Below are 7,651 nucleotides of genomic sequence, written 5' to 3' on the forward strand. Positions count from 1 at the left end.
ACTGTCGGAAGTAGTTCTACTCCAGGGTTCATTGTGAGATGTTGTAGATAGAACTGGGAACAAGGTTTTATCTGACCTACATAGTCCATGGGCCATACGAGATGTCTGTATCGGAAAGGTGGCAAAGGTTATCATGCATTTTTGAAAAGCTCTATATCTGTAGATTATATTTTGGTATGATAGCCCTATCTGAGACACAGCTAAATTGGTGTTAGCAGCCGCTAGAGTTGGTGTCCCATTAACTTTACATTACAGGGAAAAAAATGCAAAAAATTAATCTGCTTTTAAGTAACATATGAGGGGTCAAACTAGGGGCTTTTCATGATTCTAAATCCATTGCAAACATCTGTTTTGCATAAAAAAACATTCATTGGGCTAAAACGGCCCCCACAAAAGTGTGAAAAGTGATGACTCATCACTTTTCATCACTAAACCATTGTCTTGTGGGGCCGTTTTTTAGCCCAAGGAATGTTTTTTGTGCAAAACATATGCTGGCAATGGATTCAGAATCATGAAAACCCCCTAGTTTGACCCCTCATATGTTACTTAAAGCAGATTCTTTTTTTGCTTTTTTGAGCGGTGGTAGACCGCTCCATAGCATGGCCGTGTGTGTATCCGTGTATGTATGTATCCGTGTATGTATGTATGTGTGTATGTAGCCTGAACTACCACTCAGTGACCAGAGAGGGTGCTCTTGAGTCTAGTCTGAGCATCAACTGCAATACTCTCTCTCTCACACACACACCCTCTCACACACACACCCACACCCACACACACACACACACACACACACACACACACACACACACACACACACACACACACACACACACACACACACACACACACACACACACACACGCTCAGTTCACACGGGTGTGATTTTTTCTGTAATGTTAAGTTAATGGGACACCAACTCTAGCGGCTGATAACACCAATTTAGCGGTGTCTCATACCAAATTATAATCTACAGATATAGAGCTTTTCAAAAATGCATGATAACCTTTGGCACCTTTCCGATACAGACATCTCGTATGGCCAATTGGCCCATGGACTAACAGTACAACAGTAGGATTCTTATACTATTATTATGACCTCCTGTTAAGTTTCTGAGACGTGTCATTGTTGTCTTTTTGCTAATCTTTTGTGGCTCAGCAGCAGCCGTGAAAACGTACATAAGGCATGAATGATGATATTAACAATCAATAATCCTGTCTTAGTTAAACAGACAAATCCACTGGACGTTCCGTTCCAAGTTACAGGAGAGGGACGGAGGAGTTGCTAGTGCATGCATATGCGGGATAGTGTTTTCTGCTGGTGTTTCAGTCCGAGTGACAAGGGTGCGTTCGGAAATGCGCACCGAGTGCGTGCTCAGTGAAGTGAGTGCCTAAACCTAACCTCAGTAAAACTATGCCTGGCTAAACCTAACCTTAACCTCAGTAAAACTATGCCTAAACCTAACCCTAACCCCTCACCCTAACCACACCCGGTGCGCATTTCCGAACGCGCCCTTGATACACTCGGACTGAATCACCAGCAGAAAACACTCTCCCATGCATACGCACTCCCACCTGGAGCAGCACAGTACAACAGTCTTGGAATTGCAGGCACTATACTTCTCATTGAAGTAGGAGGTGGTTAATACTTTATCCACTTTATTAAGCCCTTTATGTACGACAAACAGCAAAACAAATCGACCTACAACAAACGCACACCGCTTTGCATCGCAAGGCGTTGTGCAACATTTTAAAACATTATTTATTTGTATTTACTGATTAGAATTGTTTTGCCTTAATGTCATGCCAGGTTGATAAAGGGTAACCACATAGGAAGAATGTGCCTCATTCATCCAGACGTTTCAAAGACTTACACGCTGATGACCATGATGATCTCCAGTTCATGTTACACGTCACACCACTCATAGTGGAATATTACTGCACGTGTCGTACATCCAATTCTAACTGCCTGTGAAAATATTTTCTCTAGCATCTTTCCTCGGGCTCATGAGGAGGAAACAGCACCTAATGTGTTTCAGATGGCACGGTTCTGCTGTGCGCTGCAACCCAGAGGCTTCTATGGTGAGGAGGGACTTGTTTATTTAGACGCCCCACTGAAATATGCCTACAGTCAGTGCTATTCTTTCAATGCAGTAATAGCCAAAATGAAGCATGTTGAAAATGTGCAACAGCAGCATTGCAATTGCTGAATTAGCTTAAAGTGTAGTATAATAAACCCACATAAAATGTAATTAAAAGATATATAAATGGTAGGGCTGCAACTAATGATTATTTTCACAAACGATTAATCGGTCGATTGTTTAAACGATTAATCGGATAATGGCACTTATTTAGCTATTACCTTATTAATTCAATTTGAGGTACTTTTAGACATGTTCTAAATAAACAAAAAGACATTAAAGATGAATAATTCATTCAAAATTACATAATTTAGATTTTTCTCAGCTGCCAATTAGGTTGCAAAATAAATACCTTTTTCTGACGGCATACATTTGATTAAAGAATAGCTACACATTTGTCAGGCTAAAAGTTTACGGTACTCTTTTCAAAAAAATTATTTCATTTTAAAATAAATATTCAAGTCATATTTGTTGTTCTTGACCCTATATTCCTGCACGGTATTAATACAAATTCGAGCGATTACTAAATTAGTTGGCAACTAATTGAATAATCGATTCAATTACGATTAATCGGTTAATCATTGCACCCCTAATAAATGGCCTGAATTCTTTTAAAAAAAACAGCCCAGTGGTCTGGTTAGAGTGTCTGAGATTGGGAGGTCAGGTTGTCATGTCAAGGCCAGCCCTAGCCACGACGACTTGAACATCATAGCTGGGGTGGGGGATGTAATTGTAGTACATCAAGCCACCTCACGCTAAAGAAACAGGAGATAGGCTCCTGCGCTAAGTAGGCCACATGGCTCGTAAATGCTCACTGATCCACCAAAATGAAAGTAGGCTATTTGGTATTGGACTACATGGGCTAGTCTACCGTAGCTCGACAACCAGAGATCTCCGCCAAGCGCAGCATCTGGGGGAGGATCTATATCAAATATATGGTCTAGCTAGAATTGGGTGGAAACAATTCCGAAATGTAAAAACAAACTCCATTGCAGAACCAATGCAAAACCCTTAGGGCGGGCCGTCATATTGGGACGTTGTCAGGTTCGTTTTCAAAGCAGTGGGTGGAGGTTTGTTAGTGGCTGTTCCCGGCATTGTTATTTGTTATAGCCGCTGTACTGAGGTTCAAAGTTTCTCTATTGTTACATCTTATGTACATCTTGTGTACAGTACATGAGAGTAAACCATCATTAGCTTAGGGCCAAAAACAAAGTGAAAGATCAGCAAGTAAAATTACCTAAATTAAATACAGTGCTAATAGCCTAGGAGGCTATGTACTTTGCTGACTGCATGTCGCTCCATATGTGTTTGAGCATGCATGCACTCACTCCTCAAACATATGTTTAAATTGAGTGGGGCAGGTTGCCAGGTGCTGACATCAACACATGGCCTCAGTCCAGCTTTCAGAACAGCTGAATGTAGGACAAAGCAGATCTCTCCAAACACGGCACAGTTAGCTAGGGGGCAAGCCTTTTCATTGGCTCTAAATAGGCATGGGAGAGTCTAGGGACCAGCAATGTGAACAAGACACAGACCAGCTTTACACACAGTATACAGTCTGTATTCCTCAATTTCCTCTCAAAGACTGTGCATATCTATTATCTATCCATCAATAGTGTAATTTTGAACCCTAGCATCCCTATTCTGGGGCAAGCTCACAACTCAACGTGATGCATTGTGAGCTTGTCGATCTGCTACGTTTGGTGTAGAGATTTGGTGTGGAAGGGAAGAAGGAGTGGCCCTGGCGCCTACTATAGGCCCCTGGGGGACTCTGGTAGTCAATGAAGTTTAAACTCTAGGGGCTTAAGAGGTTAAAGCCTTAAAAGGGCAACATTGCTTTATTTATTGTTGCATTTTTAACATGAACAAACAGGCACAACAATTCCCAATGTGTTCCACGCGTCGACAGCTTGCTCTCAGAAAGGGGCTGGAGAATCTCCGCTAGCCTTCACGTTTTGATGTGTTTTATATATGCTGGCTAGGACACACAGAACACATCGGGAAGTGTTATGTCTTGTTTCCACATGTGCTCCACATTATAGAACAGCAGTCAGATTCAGGTTAAGAATCTGCAAAGTTGCCCTTTAAGAGGCTAATGGCGAATCACTATTTAGGGGTGACAGTGAGGTCACTCTTAAATGTAACCGTAATAAATACATTTTCTGTGTTTAGTAACTCAATACCAGTTGATCTGAATCCAATAATCCCTGACACTATCTTTGATCATTGCACCATTGTACGCAACTGCAGTAACCACACAAGCAGGCGGATGCTTACCTTTGTATTTTTTTAAATCAAGAGATCAAGACATTGCTGTACGCACTGGGGGAGGGGGTAAAAAACACACAAGCACCCGCTAAACGTGACTAAACTTTGTGTAACCCCCAACCCAACCACTGTACTGCACATGCTCTGGTCTGGACGGAGGCAACACCACTTGTCCTGCTTCAAATCAAATGCTGCGTGCTAGTGCATAGTGTGTGATTTCAATGTTAATGAATGCGTGGTGGATGTGATCCAATGCCGACCACAACGGGAACAAGTGTGCAGAGTGTTCCTCCGCTGTCAAGTGAAGAAAAGGCACGAGCGAGTGCACGAAAGAGACAGGCGAAGAAATAGCCTTAGTTAGGCCTGGGAGGAGACCAGGTGGGGGTTGGGTTAAGGGTCTCCTCATAAATGCCCCTTCCTGTAGCTCATTCAGTACTCTTTAACTGCAGGGAGGCACTTCCTTGACATAACATCAGCTTCCCCTGGCATTCCCAATCTCCCCCCCCCAAAAAGGAAAAAAAGAACAGCCTAAATGTGTGCACACTGTTTACATTATTAAACAGACAGAGAGGGTGTGACCACTACAGATGTAAAAGGGGTCACAGTGGCCTGCAGCCCGGCACCAATCAAAACAAAAACAGATGGGCTGCAAAATGTTGGTAATCGTCGGCCATGAGTAGACTCCTTTTAGCAAGTTAAGTTATTTGAGGAATGTTCCACATTCTAGGAAAAGAGGGCTTGTAGTTTCAACTCTCACTTCAGTCAGACTCAGCGGGTTTTAGGCAAACGTCTGTGTGCTTAATTAGCTTCATTTGCCCACAACATAATACATATGTGCTAAATCTGACACTGTTGTTAATTAAATTCACACTGAGCCGCCACAGGTAATATATTAGAATATACATAGTCATCTTATTTGTCTTATGTTTAAAAATGTAAATGAAAATATTCTCTTTCCTCCCATTTGTTTCCTTCTCACATTTAGACAAAAGTTTCCAAGAGGTGGAGATTTATCACCCTGGAATATTTTTCCAAAAGCCATCCCAAAGATGAGACAGAGAAAAGAAGGAGTGTTGCATAAGTCACATTCCCCAGACATCAACTTGAAGAACGGCCTTTCAAAGTTTGCTGTTTTTACAACTATTCCGGGAAAAGTTTGGGGGGAAAAAGAAGGAAAAAAGAAAAAAGAAATCTCAATGTCTGAGACGGAATGGATAGAGAGAGAGAATTCATAACTAAAAGACTATTTATTTATACCAATGTCATAAAATTAATTTAGTATCATTATTGTAGTAGTTATGTGTAACTTTATTACAATGTTGATTTTCCTGTTGAGACTGGCTGGCTTTTGACATGAATAACAGCATCACTACTAATGTTAGTAGTTTCAATGACATGCAACACATACACAAGGCCAGTCCAAACTCACAGTCAAAACCAAATATCTTTAGCAACAAACTGTCAAGTTAGCCGGATAGTTTAGACATCATTGGCCATCTGAACAAATAAACGTGTCGTTTATTTAACCCCTAGCTAACTAGTTAGCAGCACTTACTATCAAGTACACCAAAGCTTGAAGGGATTTCACTTCCATGTTGGCTATTGTACATTCAAAATAAAAGCATATGAAGTATTTTTCCACAACTGCATACATTATTACAGCACTTTGTAGAAAGAGAATAACTATGAAGGCTCCCAGAGGGAATTTGAAGTTTGAACCTAGAATCAAAATCCACACTTAAGAGACTCTGGGAATAATTTTCCTATGGAAGAGGAAGAGGCTGGCAGTTATCTTTATGGAGCTTCAGCTTACATATGTATGCAGCCAAACCAAAACAGACTGGCCTACTGTTATTACACATTATTACAACACAGCTATTTTCCAAACACAATCACATGAATGCAAGGGGACTCAAGCCCTCATGCTGTATTAAACCACAATGGAACAAATTTGCAGGATAAGGAAGGGAAAAAAGCCAATGCTGAGGCAAGCAGGACATTTTTGTGGGGCAAATATCCAACCACAAATCTGTTTGGAACGTGACGTTTTATTTTTGTAATATTTGTTTGTAGAGAGAGACGCTTAAAAAAGGCACACTACATCGTAAATCACAAACGCATCTCTCTTTAAGACAAATTCATAAATCTCTGAAACAAGGTCAAAATACTATAGTATTATTTAATATAAGTACTTATATTACTTTTTTATCTAAGCAAAAAATACAGCACAACTACAGCCATGACACTGCCCATTTCTTTTCTAATGTATATCATATTCCATAACCTTAGGTCATTATCGTTTCCAACACGACTTTTATTGTGAAAAGCAAATAATGTGAGGTCCCTCCTGCTGCTTCTTGACAGTCGTGCTAAAAGTGTGTGTTATAAAGCTCAAACGTCGTTAAAACAAAGCACGCGCACTGTACAATGCTACTCTAACATGTCCTCGGATTGACTGTGTGTGTTCCTTTCATTTCCATTTTCAGGTGAAGTCAGAAACTAAACTAGCAAGGCAAAAACTAATGTCGATTTGCTAACGCTAATGTTAGCCGACAATGCTATGTTTAGCCTAGCCCCCCATAAAAGAAAGACAACGCTCAATCAGAGATCATTGATTTAACTCTTGAGAGCGTAAAATGAACATTTTGTTTCATTTTACGCTCTCAAGAGTTAGCCAGTTTTGAGATTATTGATAGCAAACAAGGCCAACGTACCTAGTTGATTCTATTCCCCAAGTTTGGCGAGAAGATGGAGACGCGAAACGGATTCATCCGACTGTGTGTGTCGGTTAACGGCGGCGTAACGGCTCGCCAGTTTAATCCCACAACTTCATCGGCAGCAGCAGTTAGGGTTCCAAGAAGTCCCAACGTTTAGTGTCTCTTCTTGGCAGCAGCAGTCCACTGAGTCCAGTCAGAGGCTGATTTCTCTCTGCCTCTCTTCAGGCTGGTTGCATCATGACCTCATCCTGCGAGTAAAACAGCATCACCTAGTACACTCTGGTTGCCATACAGTGGGTCGGGGCCCATTTGTGGCCGGGCCGGGTCACGGACCAATTTATATGGGTCACAAATTGAAATATCTAGCCTATCCTTTTATCCATTTTTGGGGTTTTCTGTTTCCTATATGTTTTTTTTTTTTTGTTTGTTTTTAGTTTTCTTTTGTTAAAAAAAAAGAAGAAAAAAAAACATGAATTAGAGAGAAATTCAATGTGTTTTTCAAAAGAATTTCATACGTAAACATTTTAAT

The 7,651-nt window shown here is 40.9% G+C and overlaps 1 protein-coding gene across 1 annotated transcript in view; it reads right to left on the bottom strand.

Annotated features, from left to right (window-relative positions):
* The window catches only part of specc1la (sperm antigen with calponin homology and coiled-coil domains 1-like a), a 30,959-nt gene extending 23,689 nt beyond the window's left edge, over nt 1–7,270 (bottom strand). The window contains exon 1 of the mRNA XM_080738183.1: nt 7,120–7,270. The gene's annotated coding sequence lies outside the window, so the exon portion shown is untranslated. The remainder of the gene's footprint in view (nt 1–7,119) is intronic.
* Between the last annotated feature and the right edge of the window lie 381 nt (nt 7,271–7,651).

This window comes from Nannobrachium achirus, assembly GCF_963921795.1.
Source record: "Nannobrachium achirus genome assembly, chromosome: 12".
NCBI lineage: Eukaryota > Metazoa > Chordata > Actinopteri > Myctophiformes > Myctophidae > Nannobrachium > Nannobrachium achirus.